The following is a 13,849-nucleotide window of genomic DNA, read 5'->3' as shown; positions in this document are numbered from 1 at the left end:
ATTTCATCAGAGGCTTGAGTGTAGGCTGTGTGGCTCCTGCGTAAGAACCACCTATGTATCAGGGAGCCAGCTGCGTATTATCCCAGGACAAGCAGGCAGCATATTCTCAGTGATGGGTGACATCCCCGACAGAACCCCAGTACAGACCACTTTAAAAGTGTATCACCACTTTAAGATCTTAGAAAGTTCGCAATAGCCCAAATTGCGCACGTGCGAGTGCCTTCCCACCTGACGTAGGGCGCATGGTCCCTCAGTTTTCTAGTTTCCTCGGAGCTAGTAAGAAGCACTTCAGCTTTTGTTGAAGTAATTTTTTCTTCGCTTGCCTTCCCGCTCTCACGGTTAGTAACTTTTTTGTCATACTTTGTTTTAGTTATTTTCTCTTAAAACAAAAACAACAAAAAAAACCCTTTTTGGGCCTTATGGACTCTTTTCGCCATAAAGTTCAATTTGTCAATGGCTGTCTTCCCATCTATGTCCCGCCTATCGATGGGTTTCAAAAAGTGTGGTCATTGTGCTCGAGCCATATCGTTAACCGACCCTCACTGTTGGTGCTTGCAGTGTCTGGGACACAAGCACTGTGCTGACTCTTGCTCCCGCTGCTCGTCCCTTCAGAAACGCACCCTCAAAAACTGGTTGCTTCAACAATGACAACTGTTCGGCGTCGCAATGGACACGGAGCCCAGTTCATCTCCGACACCATCCACACCGCCTAAGACAGCACCGACCAAGACGACACCGAGACTGGATCCCCCAATGTTGACTCCGGTGTCGCAGCTCACAGTGGGTAAGCCGGCTAGGAAGCCTTCCCCCACCCCCTCTAGGCCTCAGGTCAAAGCAGCAGTGAGCCAAGTCCTGTCGACCTCAAGGAAACCCAAAAAATGCTCCGCTCCGATTTTGGTGAGTGCCTCGACATCGGCCTCCTCATCACCGGAGCATAGAGCCGCACCGAATGTACCGGCCAAAAATCCAGCGGTACCAGTGCACGCTTTGAAGCAACAAATACAGGAGTTGCTTAGGGAAGAGTTGTGGGAACAGCTGTGCTTCTGCCGACTCAAAATTTTCCCATGTCAACATTGACTCCACTGGTGCCAGTCCGGTCTTAGCCTTCGACACCGGTTGAGCTGGCCGTGGCGTCTCCATCGGTGCCGCAACTCCTGGTCCAGGAACTGACACCCACCAATCACCGGCACCAGTCTCTTCCATCACCTGACTCAACACTGGTGAAGTCTGGAAAGGTATTACAGAAGTTGAAAAACCTTGAACCCTCGGTACCGGTTCTTTGACCCCAAGACAGGCAACCAAAGACTCGGATCTTTTCGAAGATTCAGATCAGGATCCTGTTTTCTCTGAACATGACAGTTCTTCAGAGGAGGATTCTCTTCAACAACCTCAAGAACTCCCTTCTATAACTGAGAAGTCTACGTTTTCTAAGTTTTTGAGAGAAATGTCTGAGACCATGTCTGTCCCTCTTCAGGCTGACTCCAAATGGTCTAAGGAGTTTCTGGATGCATTAGGTTATGATCAACTGCCTAAAGAGCTCCTCAAACTCTCTATTCATGACATTTTAAGGGAGACTTTTTATAAAAACTTAGAAACGCCACTTACTATTCCAGTGGCTCCACGTAAGTTGGACTCTCTGGATAAGGTAATCCCTATTCCAGGTTTCAATAAAGTTCAACTACTTCATGAGTCTCTCCTCATCGAATCTACCCTCAAGAAATCTTCGGGGACTAGTGTGTATGCATCTGTCCCTCCTGGCAGAGAAGGTAAGACCATGGACCGGTTTGGCAAGAGACTTTTCCAAAATGCTATGTTAGCCAACCGGTCTGGTAACTACACTTTCCATTTCTCTCTGTATATGAAACATCTGGTTAAGCAAGTTGCTACATTCCATAAGTACCTCCCAGAACATAAGCTTCCGGCTTTTCAACTTTTCATGACTCACCTGCTCAGGCTTCGTAAGTATATGGTTCGTTCCATTTATGACACTTTTGAACTCACTTCCCGGGCAGCAGCAATGTCCATTGCTATGAGACGTCTAGCCTGGCTTCAGGTATCTGAATTGGACGTTAATCATCAAGACAGGTTAGCTAATGCTCCTTGTCTGGAGGATGAGCTTTTTGGAGCTTCTACTGATACCATTACCCAGAAATTGTCCACGCATGAAACCAGGTGGGACATTCTGGTGAAACCTAAAAAGAAACCTCCTCCTTCTCGTCCTTTCAGGCCACAATCTTCCTATCAGAGAAGGTTGTTGCTAAATCTACAGCTCCTGTCCCACCTCAACCAAGGAGACAGAGACAGGAACAACCCTGTCAGCAGCAACAGAAACAACAGGCGGCTCCTCCGAAGGCTCCTCAGCCTTTTTGACGTGTTTCTTCAGAATATAGCCAACATCACCATTCTTTAGACTGCCTCAGCCCATCAGAGACCATCTTCAATTTTACATAGCTCGCTGGGAGCTCATAACATCAGATCTCTCGGTCCTCAACACCATTCGTCAGGGTTACTCTCTAAATTTCTACACCCTGCCTCCAGACCATCCTCTAAGAGAGTCTGCTTTTGATCCTGCACAGTCCTCCCTTCTTCTCCAGGAGGTTCAATCCTTTCTCCTGCTGAATGCCATCGAGGAAGTTCCCCTCTATCAGCAGAATCAGGGATTCTACTCCCGTTATTTCTTGGTTTCCATGAAGACCGGAGGACTGAGACCCATCCTGGATCTCAGAGCTCTCAACAAATTTCTAGTCAAGGAGAAATTTAGGATGCTCTCCCTTGCCCTGCTTTATCCTCTCCTCAATCAGAAAGACTGGCTATGTTCTCTAGATCTCAAGGAAGCCTACACACATATTCCAATTCATCCGGCTTCCAAAAAGTACCTCCGATTTCAAATCAATCGATGTCATTACCAGTACAAGGTTCTTCCCTTCAGACTGGCATCCTCTCCCAGAGTCTTCACAAAGTGCCCGATTGTAGTGGCCACATCTCTTCATTCACACGGCGTTCAAGTCTTTCCTTACCTGGACGACTGGTTGATCAAAGCTGTCTCATCTCAAGAAGTGGTCCAATCAACATCTCAGACCATTTCTTTTCTTCAACTTCTAGGATTCGAAGTCAACTTCCCCAAATCACATCTTCTTCCGACTCAGCGTCTACAGTTTATTGGGCCATCCTAGACACTACTCTCATGAGAGCTTTTCTTTCTCCAGATTGCCTTCAATGCGCGGCTGCAGCGAAAAGGGCGAACAGAATTCTAGGAATGATTAAGAAGGGGATCATGAACAGATCGGAGAAGGTTATTGTGCCGCTGTACTGGGCCATGGTGCGCCCTCACCTGGAGTACTGCGTCCAGCACTGGTCACCATACATGAAGAAGGACATGGTACTACTCGAAAGGGTCCAGAGAAAAGTGACTAAAATGGTTAAGGGGCTGGAGGAGTTGCTATACAGTGAGAGATTGGAGAAACTGGGCTTCTCCCTTGAAAAGAGGAGACTGAGAGGGAACATGATCGAAATATTTAAAATACTGAAGAGTATAGACTTAGCAGATAAAGACAGATTGTTCACCCTCTCCAAGATAGGTCTTTGGACCACCAGGGAATGGAAATTTCACATCAGTCTAGAACTAAGAACATAAGAAGTTGCCTCCGATGAGGCAGACCAGAGGTCCATCTTGCCCAGCGTTCCGCTCCCACGGCGGCCCATCAGGCCTATTGCCTGAACAGTGGCCCCAGACTAATTTTGTAACTTACCTCTAATCCTATCCCTAAACCTACCTCCACTCCTACCTGTACCCCTCAATCCCTTTGTCCTCCAGGTACCTATCCAAACCTTCTTTGAAGCCCTGTAGCGTGCTCCTGCTTATTACATCTTCCGGTAGCGCGTTCCATGTATCCACCATGTAACCTCTGGGTGAAAAAGAACTTCCTGGCATTTGTTCTAAACCTTTCCCCTTTCAATTTCTCTGAATGCCCCCTTATACTTGTGGGTCCCCATAGTTTGAAAAATCTGTCCCTGTCTACTTTTTCTACGTCCTTCATGATCTTGAAAGTTTCTATCATGTCTCCTCTAAGTCTCCGCTTTTCCAGGGAGAAAAGCCCCAGCTTTTTCAGTCTGTCAGTATATGAGAGCAATGTTTTATGCCCTCAAGGCTTTTCATCATCACCTTGGTCCTCAAGTCCTTCTCCTTCGCACAGACAATCAAGTAGCAATGTACTACATAAACAAGTAAGGAGGCACAGGCTCTCTCCTATTGTGTCAGGAGGCCCAAAAAATTTGGACTTGGGCTACAGCTCAACATCTGTTCCTGAAGGCTGTCTACATTCAGGGGGAGAAGAATTCCCTAGCAGACAACCTCAGCAGAATTCTTTAGCCTCGCGAATGAACTCTGAACCCTGCAACTCTTTAGTCCATCTTCCTTCAATGGGGCACACCTCAAGTGGACCTGTTTGCAGCTCCTCACAACCACCAGTTGCCCCAGTTTTGCTCCAGACTTTACTCTCCTCTCCATCTGGAAGCAGATGCCTTTCTCCTGGATTGGACGAGCCTGTTTCTGTATGCATTCCCTCCAATTCCTCTCATGTTGAGAACTCTGTTCAAACTCAAGAGAGAAGCCGCCACCATGATTCTCATTGCTCCACGGTGGCCCAGGCAACATTGGTTGCCCCTTCTACTTCAACTCAACTCCAGGGAGCCCATACCTCTTCCAGTATTTCCTACTCTACTTATTCAGAATCAAGAGTCGCTTCTTAATCCCAACCTGCAATCTTCTTCTCAACTGCATCTCTCTCAGCCGGTACGTCATATTATTGATGCCTCCAGGAAACCAGCCACTCAACAATGTTGCCAACAAAAGTGGACTCTGTTTTCTTCCTGGTGTCTTCTTCATCTTCATGATCCAATTTCCTTGGCAGTGGAACTGGTGTTGGATTATCTCCTTTCTCTCTCGGACTCTGGGCTTAAATCCACATCCATTAGAGTCCATTTCAGTGCTATTACTACTTATGATGCACCAGTAGAGGGAATGCCTCTTACTGTTCCTCCTTTAGTCTCCAGGTTCATGAAGGAGCTTGTCAATGTTAAACTACCTGGGACCTTAATGTAGTTCTTTCCAGCTTGATGAAGCCACCATTTGAACCCATGGCCACAACTCATCTCAAGTTTCTCACCTGGAAAGTGTTTTTTCTTATTGCTCTTACCTCTGCCAGGAGGCTAATTGAGTTACAAGCATTAGTAGCAGATCCACCCTTCACAATTTTTCATCATGACAAGGTGGTTCTACGTACGCATCCAAAATTTCATCCAAAAGTTGTTACTGAATTTCATCTCAATTGATTGTTCTGCCAGTGTTTTTTCCTAAGCCTCATTCTCATGCGGGAGAAACCGCTCTCCATACTTTGGACTGTAAACAAGCTTTGGCCTATTATATTGACCAGACAAAGCCTCACCGAACTTCTCCCCAACTGTTCATCTCATTTGATCCCAACAGGTTGGGGCATCCTGTTTCAAAGAAAATGATTTCCAACTGGCTGGCTGCCTGCATCTCGTTCTGTTATACTCAGACTAGACTGGCACTGGAGAGTCATGTCACAGCCCACAAAATTAGGGCTATGGCAGCTTCTGTAGCTTTCCTGAGATCCACTCTTATTGAGGAAATATGTAAAGCTGCCACCTGGTCCTCAGTTCCTTCACTTCTCACTACTGTCTGGAGTCATTTTCCAGACGGGATGGGCACTTTGGCCAATCTGTATTACAAAATTTTTTTTCCTAAAAGCCAACTCCCTCCATCCCTTTCTAGTTAGCTTGAAGGTCACCCATCAATGAGAATATGCTGCCTGCTTGTCCTGGGATAAAGCACAGTTACTTACCGTAACATGTGTTATCCAGGGACAGCAGATAGATATTCTCACAACCCACCCTCCTCCCCGGGTTGGCTTCTTAGCTGGCTTATCTTAACCGCGCACCCTACATCAGGCGGGAAGGCACTCGCCCATGTGCAGTTCAGGCTATCACAAATTTTCTAAGATCTTAAAGTGGCAATGCACTTTTAAAGGTCCGTACCGGGGCTCCATCGGGGACATCACCCATCAGCGAGAATATCTGCCTGCTATCCCTGGATAACACCTGTTACGGTAAGTAACTGTGCTATTTCTCCCCCTGTTGCCATATGAGGAATCTCAGGGTTAGGAGTTCGTAGTCATGATCCATCCGACTGGCAGCCATAAGAATCCCTTTAATGGTTGAGGTCTGACAATTTCTGAGGCAGAAATCCTTTCCCTGCAGGGAGGATTCAGGCAAACAGTCACCAGAAATCACAGTGAGTACTCCCATTATTCCCTATGGGAAACATCGGGGAGTCTGTAAATTTTGGCTTTAGAGGTTTCTAGGATTAGTATTCAGCTTCCCCTCCTCCAAAACCCTAAAATCACTATTTTTGATTTTTTTTATGGTGGCCATCTTGGATTTTTACCAATCTCTTTTAAACTGAAGAAAGCCACAGCATAATGACTGAAACATTGGTTCTACCTACTCAGACATGGTGAGACATGGACAACAGCAACAATTATTTTAAACTTCATTTTTATATACCTCAAAACTGCTCATTTTTGCTAGTGTCTGCCTCTCATGAATGCCCCAGGCCTTTCTAGTCCTGCATCCTGCAATTTTTGCACAGAGTTGCAAATTGAGGAATGGCCATGTGCCACATGCCTCAGGACGTGGGAGGAAGTGGCAGGAGCTTCGGGCTCGACCCCCCAGTCTGTCCTCCAAGGCCTGGAAAATCCAGTCTAAGGGGAAGAGATCCTGCTCAGATGATTCGAGCAGTGATGGGGCAAAATACAAGCGCGTGGTGATGGATGAAGCTCCTCTTCCCCAGTCTGGGGTTGTGCAAGGAGTTTTAGGTCCCCAATGCAAGGCTTCTCCAATTTTGTCAGCCTCTTATGGAAAGCCTATTTAACAGGACCAGGAAGCACTACGCTTCCTTCAGGCTAGCCTGCTCCTCCCAAGGGGGATCCTTTTCCCAGGCAGGCATCCTCATTTCATTCCACGCTAGCTCTCAGTGTCAGTGACCCTTCGGAGCAGGACTAGGTTGATTGAAAGTTTCTTTCCATGCCATTATTATCGCAGAGCTCTTCTATGATTGTGGATGATGTGGGACAGGAGTGGCAGTGGATCACAGTGATGATCACTCCATTTGTCACCTTTTCAGATTAGCTTCAGTTTCCCATGTCATTTCCAAGTTTATTAAAATTTTGTTATTACACCTTATCCGTAATCAAGGGGGCTTTACATAATAAAAAAAGATACAAAATATAGGAAATAAAGAACACCAAAGACTTTTCATCAGAGAAACATCAAAAGTTTCTTGATAAATGTGATTGACCAAAACGAATTGGCACGAGAGGAGGGAGAAGAACTATAATCAGTAATGGGAAAGAACAAAAAAGGGAAAAACAGAAGGAAGGGGGAACAAAAGGCTCAACCCGAATGGTTGGGCTAGCCATGGAGACGGTTATACAGCAAAAGCATCTTTAAAAAGCATAGTTTTTAAATTTGACTTGACGTTATCTAAAGTTGTAATCTCTCATAAATAATTTGGTGATGCGTTCCAGAGCGATGGGGCAGTGACTGAAAATATATTATTTCTCATTTTGACAGTTCAGACTTTTAGTCAGCCCTGACACACAAGAAAGGAGAGAAACAGTGCTTCCATGCCATAGGAAGAAGCAAGCTTATAGTAGGAAGCAGAGCTGACTATCTACCATTTCAGCCTAGGCAGAGCCCTTTTAGCAGAGAGGAGGAAAATCTGAGCAACCACCAGGGGAATCAGAGGGAGCTGAAGCTTGCTTCCACCTCAGGTAGGTTTGGGTATGGTTCTCACAAATTTAAGCCTAACTTGCAGAAGCTAGCCAGAGCAGTTCAGGAGCAGTGGCTGAGAAGAGCTCTCCAGCCAAAGCAGCAGGTCCAGGCAGGAGACCCCATGGAATGGCAGGGTCCTGATGAATCCCAGACACCAGAGCCATGTGCAGGAGTTGAAAGAATGGACATTAGTGAGCCAAAGCCAGTTCCTGCCCTACCTGAAGAAATGGAGATATGCACTTAAAGTTCACTCTCTACCCCCCCTATAAGTATTATTTTAATATTTTGTTTTATTTTAGTATTGTAAACCAGCTAGATACTTGTCGATGGTCGGTATATTAAAAATAATAAAACTTGAAACTTGGACAAGTAGCCATTTTTGAATTTGTTTGTTTTATAAGAGAAAGACAGCCCTGTGTAGTTTTGGTTTTGTGGAACTTGCTAAAACCTTTTTGATACTGTTGAAAGTACTAGTGCTGCTAACAGGGTTGCATTTGTGCTGTTTGCCAAGAACTGTTTCTTTTGAATTTTTTTTGTTTTGTTCCAAAAGCCCTGAAGTGTTTGGTGTGCTGGGGATTGCATAAAGTTTGGTGGATGTGGATGTTGTGACATCCAGGTGGTATTTTTTTTTTTAAGGGATTCTTTTTCTTATATGCTACCTGAAGAAAAAGTGATATAAGCTGCACAGCAACTTTAGGCCCCACCATTAGTTCTGAGGAGCAAAACACCTGCCAAAGCTAGTAGGAGGCAGGCATTGAGATTATGAACTGTTTGACTTTATTGAGAATTTGTTTGTTTGTGAATGTATGGCAAGGACCTGGTGAAGAGGACTGAACTTGGACTACTGAAGTCCAGGTACCTTACTGGGCTGTGACCTTTTTGCTAATCCAAAAACACAGTGCTAGTGTTTGGACTTTTCTTTGAGAATTTTTGTTTGTTTGTTTTTTTGCTTTACTGACAATTTACTCCTGGGCCTGCTTGGACTACGAAAGCCAGCCCAGAGAGAGTTCTGAACTTTGAGTGTCTTGCAGAAAGGCTTGGCTGTATGTTTAAAAGCCAGGATTATTTTGTATTGTTTTTTTCTGCTGGCAGGATAATGAGGCCTGCTTAGCAAACTTACCTGGAAGCCTGAGCTAGAATAAACCTGAATTCTTCCTTGAAAATCCTGAACTGTTTGAGACTTGTTGTTTTTTTTTTTCCGTTTGAACTTTGTGTTGGTGCAGTTTTCACGCTTTCACCCTGAAGGGCCATTCTCCCTCTAGAGTGGCATGCAGATGTCAGCCTAGTCACCCATCCCGGCATTACAACTACTCGGCGGAGGCCGGGTGGGCGACATCATGAAGTTAACATGTCTTAATGAAGGGATTGCAAGTAAGTTTTGATTGGATAATTGGAGAGTACGTGGTGTATTAGAAGTTTTTGGAAGGTGTAAGGGAGTGGTGTATTAGAAGTCTTTTGATGAATTCAGGGAGCTCTGTTTGTCTACTTTTGAACATCAACAACGTGATTTTATAGATTGATGTGGTGTTCAATTGGAAGCCAGTGTGCTCTGATCATAAGGGGTGTAACGTGATCAAATTTTTTTGCGTTGAAAATAATTTTAACGGCCTTATTTTGGATTATTTGCAGACGTCTAGTCTAAACAGGAAATAACTAGAGAATGAATGAGAATGTTAAGAGAAGCCTGATCCAGCAACTTAGCAAGTGACCATGTGGAGACAATAAAAGCTTTTACATACAACGGAATTGATATGGTCGTGGAAGGTGAGTTTCTCGTCAAGGGTGATTCCCAGGAGCTTGATAGTTCTGACAGACTGGATTGGGGTGGACATTAGTTCAATAGGAGAAAGTAAAGTTAAACTGTTCTTGATTGGGAAAAACTATAGATTTTGTTTTGTTTATGTTAAGAGATAGCATATTAGAATTGAGCCAGTTATTGATTTTTGCCAACTTTTGGTTAATAATAGAGATGGGGTGATTTATATTGATTTGATGAGTTAGCTGTATGTCATCAGCATATGCAAAGACATAAAAGGCAATGGACTGCCCAAGTATAATCAAAGGTGTCAGGAAGATATTAAAAAGAAGAGGGGAAAAATAGAACCTTGTGGAATATCGAAGCTATTGGGGAACGAAGCAGAAGAGCCATTGAATGAAACTTTAGACGTACGATCTTTGAAATATGAGATGAACCACTCAAGCACCTGATCTGACACTTATCTATACTGAAGCTCAACCTCAATGTGGTCTTGAAGGGCCTTGCTCTTGCCCCATACAAGCCTCTTTCGGAGGCTTCCCTGCTAGACCTTATAGTCAAGACTGTGTTTTTAGTTGCCATTAGTGCTGCCCAATTCACGATTAAAATCAATTCACCGATTCATTTTGGGTGAATCAATTTGAATTGATTCAAAACCCCAAATCATCGCCCTCCCAATTCACTATCTGACCCTCCCCCCCACCCCCTAAAACAGGATCGGCAGCGCTGGCTCTTGCTGGCCGGCACTGCCACTCCTGCTTTAGAGGGCGAGGGGGGAGGGTCAGTCAGAAAGTGCTGCAGTGACCGGCTTCCCCCCTTGCCTCCCGCGCCTCCCTTTATCTGATTGCGTCCGAGAGCAGCCTGCAGAAAGGATTGCAGGTATTTTAGCGATCCTTGCAGGTTGCCATAGGCCTCTGGAGCTGTCGTGCCTCTGCCGCGATCCTGCCTCTGATGTCAGAGGAGGGGCGGGACTGCGGCAGAAGGACGGCAGCTCCTGAGGCCTATGGCGACCTGCAAGGATCGTTAAGGTACCTGCGATCCTTTCTTCAGGCTGCAATCAGGTAAAGGGTGGCGCGGGTAAAGGGAGAGGGGAACACACAGGCCTTTTGGGGTGGGGGAGATAGTCCTATGGGGGGAGGTACAGTCCTTGGGGGGAGCGCAGGGGGAGTGCATGGGGGGAGTGCAGCTCAGAGAAATGTAAGCTGAGCGTGCTTCTCAACTGTCGGACCATGGAACCTTGAATGGGAAAAAAAAAGGGCCTCTGGCTTATCAGGAGTGGGATTTAAACCCACGCCTCCATGGGAGACTGCGACCTAAACGCAGCGCCTTAGACTGCTCGGCCATCCTGACAAACTGTGGCTCGCCTACCAGGGAACCCGCTGAACTGACCGCTGAGTGAGAGGAACTTCAGCAAAATCAGCATCCTTCGAGCCGGAATTGAACCGGCGGCCTAAAGATTTCTTGCTCTGCCTTTGATGCCTCCTCCTATCCCCTGTATTTTTAGCCCTGTCTGTGATATCAGTGCTCGGTGGCGTACCAAGGGGGGGGGGGGGGGCGGGAGGGGCGGTCCACCCCGGGTGCCAGCCCTGAGGGGGTGCTCCCGGCCTTGCCGTTCAATCCCCCCACACCCCCAAAGGACCGCTCGCCCCACTGACCTTCCTGCACCACCTGTGAAGCAGCCCGCAGCAGGATCGCGACGTCAGCGATCCCTGAGCTGCTTGGGGGCTGCTTCCTGCGCTGCGGTCCCGCCCCTCCTCTGACGTCAGGCAGGTCTTCAAGGGGGGGGACAGGCCTTCAAGGGGGGGACAGGCCTTCAAGGGGGGGACAGGCCTACAAGGGTGTGACAGGCCTACAAGGGTGTGGGACAGGCCTTCAAGGGGGGTGCAGGCCTTCAAGGGGGGTGCAGGCCTTCAAGGGGGGGACAGGCAGACCTTTAAGGGGGGACAGGCCTTTGGGGGGTCCCTGGTTTAGAAGTACACGGAGGGAAGGGGGTGAAACGAACAGGATCCATTTCTTGGTCCCGAAATCGTCCTGCAAAAACATTCTGTCATCTATTTCAGACGTCCGGAGGCAATTCCCCTTAGAAAGAAAGATACACAGACAGAGTTCTAAAGGGATAGCCTGTTTTTTTATTAGTCTGCATTCATTATATATCTTCAGTGGTATTAGCAGATGACGTAAGTACAGACCATATCTAGTGACAGGATACATAGGCTTCAAAGAAGTAATCAAAAAGGAGCAGGATATGTACTTCATTGTTTAAAGCTAAAAGGTGTAAAAAGCTTCCTTTATCTATCTCAACCGGTACATAGTAGTGGGGGGTCGAGTCTTCATTGTCTGAGAGTTAACTTCGTTAACATAAATTAAATGACCTCTTCCCAAACCATTAAGAGAGTAAACACCCAACATTCTACATTTGATTACTTCCAGCATGGACAGAGACAGAAAACTTATCCATTAAAATGTGTCTTTTCATAGACAGAGACAGAAAACCTATCCTTTCCTTTCAATCCCCTCTTACGTCATGAAAATGATGTCATAAATGCACAGCATGAGCGTGGAGGGAGAGATATTCTAGATATGTCTCTTGAGGAGGAGTTTTAGGGGCTGTAATATGAGTCAAACAGCGCAGGAACAGTCTAAAAATTACATAAGCAACAAGAGTGCAGATAATAATAAAGATTATAACAATAAGAAGGTCTTTCACCCACCCCTGCATCCAAATAAAATACAGATCCCAAGGATTAGATAAACCAGAATTACGTTTAAGTTCAACATTCTTATTGATAGTAATAAGGGACTCAAACCTAGCCTTAACCTGGTCTCAGGCCTTGAATTCATCTGGGACCCCTATCTCATCTATGTATAGCTAAAGTGCACTGGCCTATCTACTGGCTGAGTAGTTTAACACGGAGCCGGAGGTCTCCACAGAGCCAGTAAATATCACCTAAAGCAAAATCTAATGCGGCAACAGTGAAGCATACCTATAATTTCCAAAAAAGAATACTAGGCTGTAGTTAAATTTCCAGTATGCCTCGGACAATAGTTTCTGATTAATACATTAACACATTTTAGCTAATCATGATTTAATCAGGACTACTTGAAATCGTCTTCCTGCCCTCAGGGTCTATCTGCATCCCCATGCCAGAGTCAGATTGATACAATTTCCCATAGGCCTTTGGTGACACCAGCTATGCCAACCGAAAATGCTGAACGCCTGCAACGGCTATGCTGACACCTTCCATATTCTTTGAAATGAAAGCAAACTTGTGGTACCCTTAGCCAGCTTTCCTCGCTTATGCCTTGCCAATCTCTAACAGTATATCATAGCTGTCCTCCAAGCTATGAAGATGAACAGTTCCCATTATGAGTTCAAACCTCTGTCTTAGGTTGCATAGGTCGTATCTATATCTTACCCGTCATTGAGCGAATGAACGGTGCATAAGAGGTGCAGGAAACTTTCTCAGGAGGCCCAGGCAAAAAGGTACAAGGAGACATGATAGTGACTTTCAAGATCATGAGAGGTATCGAGAAGGTAGACAGAGAAAGATTCTTCAGACTAATGGGGCCCACAATTACAAGGGGGCACTCGGAGAAGCTGAAAGGGGACAGGTTTAGAACCAATGCTAGGAAGTTCTTTTTCACTCAGAGGGTAGTGGACACATGGAACACACTGCCGGAGGCTGTGATAGGACAGAGTACACTCCAGGGTTTTAAAGAAGGATTAGATAAATTCCTGAAAGATAGGGGGATTGAGGGATACAGATAGAGGTATCTTCGACAAATTCCGCTAACGCTGCCTTCCCCCCCTTCCCTGCACCCTCCTGACCTCGATATGCCTCCATGCCCTCTGACTACGCCCCCCTCCCAAGCCACTATGGCCTCTCTTACTCTATCTCTGTGTTATCTAATTGCCCTGCCTTATCATTTCCTCACATCTAACATCACTGTAAATGTATCACCGCTATAACATGTAACATCGCTGTATATGCATAGCCTCCTCTTCAGTATATGACTTTTTATTACTGCTATTTTATGTAACATCTCTGTAAATGTAACAACACTATAATATGTATCATCGCTGTAAATGTACAGTCTCTTCTATTGTTAACCGCATTGAACTTCCATGGTATTGCGGTATACAAGAATAAAGTTATTATTATTATTATTATTATTAGAGATGGGATATAGAGAGAGTTTAGATAGAGACCAAGGGGATTTAAGGGTTCAGACAATGAT

At 45.6% G+C, this 13,849-nt stretch overlaps 1 protein-coding gene across 4 annotated transcripts in view; it reads left to right on the top strand.

Moving 5' to 3' along the window:
• Positions 1–13,849, top strand: part of MGAT4D (MGAT4 family member D) — a 263,615-nt gene that overhangs the window by 195,619 nt on the left and 54,147 nt on the right. The window lies entirely within an intron of this gene.

Source organism: Geotrypetes seraphini, chromosome 1 (assembly GCF_902459505.1).
Source record: "Geotrypetes seraphini chromosome 1, aGeoSer1.1, whole genome shotgun sequence".
Taxonomy (NCBI): Eukaryota; Metazoa; Chordata; class Amphibia; order Gymnophiona; family Dermophiidae; genus Geotrypetes; species Geotrypetes seraphini.
The sequence above is the reverse complement of the archived record's forward strand: the minus strand, read 5'-3'. Positions and strand labels throughout refer to the sequence as shown.